Below are 1,706 nucleotides of genomic sequence, written 5' to 3'. Positions count from 1 at the left end.
AAAATACAAGTAGAGACTAAACCTGCAATCTGTCATATGTCTATATTGCTAATTAACCCCTGGAGTGGGTAATGTTTGTTTTATGCCTATAAAGATCATTGAAAATAAAAATTTAAAATTAAATCATATTTTACTAATTAATTAAAGTATAAATAAATAATAAGTCCTTTATTAATTTTTCCAAAAATATAGGGAGAACTTAGCATGCATCTGGGTTTAGGCAAGAATTGTGTTGACCTGCATTTTATGCATTTAGATATTCCTTAAAAATAAATCTATGCAAAATCAAAATAGGAAAAAATTTACACTTTACATTCAAGGTTTTGGATCTAACCATGAAACTCTCTTTATTTATATGTGAGGTCCACCGATAATCCTTTACACATGTATTCGAGGTCACATGCCTGTATGCAAAATGTTTTATGTCCCTGACATGTTAAGGATACGGTGCGTTGTCTGGCAATGTGAGTATATGTTGTTGTCTACGTGCTTATATGTGATTCAACCCTTTATAGAGTTGAGTTGGTTGGACAGGCCACAACCCATCAACCATTGAAGCTATGGCTAAAATGCTTAAATGGATGTGTGAGACTCAATCCTTCATGCTGAGTTGGCCACATGATCCAAATATAAACATCACTTTTAAGGCAACTTTATTTGTAACAGTTAATCATTAAAATTTATTAGTAAATAATTTTCATTTAATTAATTAATTTACCAATTTTCATTCTTAAACTCTTCATTTTTTAATTCTATAATTTGTTAATTAAGTTTTCAGCTAACCATATGATTCAGAAACAGTCTACGTTGATCCATTAAATGCACTGATATCTTTGAAAATCACATCCGAAAAAGGATAATATTTATTTTGGAGAAAAAATGAAAATAAAAGAGAGGTTGGGAGTTTTCTCTGTATTTTATTTTATTGGTGATGAACAACACTCTATCCATAATTGAAATGATGGGAGGAATTTGATCAGAGAGGATTAAATATGATGCTGGGGATGACAACGACATATGCAAACACAACTCTAGATTTGGATTCAACACTTTCACACTTGAAACACAAAGCAAATAATTAATGAGTTTGAGTGGTCCGTCTGCTTCTTAGTGTCCTCTTGTTTTCCTCTATAGGACCCTCCGATCACTATTACAAAGCGCGTTTTCTACATCGGTTAAAAACAACATTCTACATCAGTGCTTAACCGATGTAGAATACAACGTTATTAGTGTTATGTTTCAACATCGTTCCAAAATTTACCGTTGTAAAAATATAACGTTTTTTACATCGGTCCTCAGTCCACCACCGATGTAGAAATTATATCTTCTAAGTCGGTCGTCTCTTGATAAACGATGTAGAATATGTTTACTTCCACATCGATGCTGATGTCACGAACAATGTGAAAATATGTAGTTTCTAAGACGATGCTGACGTTAGCCCTGTCTTAGAAATTACATATTTCTATATCGTTGCTTACATCAATACCGATGTTAAATGTTGAATTACCTGCAAATAAATTTTAGATAAATTAAATCAATATTATGATATTATCAATATTACTAATAATCAATAAATATTATTATATAATATTATAATCAATATTTATAATTAAAAAACTATTTTATATCTTAATAATAATCAATAAATATTAGTAACATATAAAATAGTTTTCTAATTATAAATATAAATTTTAATATGAAAAACT

At 29.5% G+C, this 1,706-nt stretch overlaps 1 non-coding gene across 1 annotated transcript; it reads left to right on the top strand.

The window, feature by feature from the left end:
• Window positions 1–1,404: 1,404 nt before the first annotated feature.
• On the top strand, window positions 1,405–1,462 carry MIR4396 (microRNA MIR4396). Its single transcript, NR_048731.1, has one exon. It is a non-coding gene; the product is annotated as a microRNA MIR4396 (primary transcript).
• The last annotated feature ends 244 nt before the right edge of the window (window positions 1,463–1,706 follow it).

Source organism: Glycine max, chromosome 18 (assembly GCF_000004515.6).
Source record: "Glycine max cultivar Williams 82 chromosome 18, Glycine_max_v4.0, whole genome shotgun sequence".
Lineage (NCBI taxonomy): Eukaryota > Viridiplantae > Streptophyta > Magnoliopsida > Fabales > Fabaceae > Glycine > Glycine max.
This window is presented reverse-complemented; position numbering and strand designations above follow the sequence as displayed.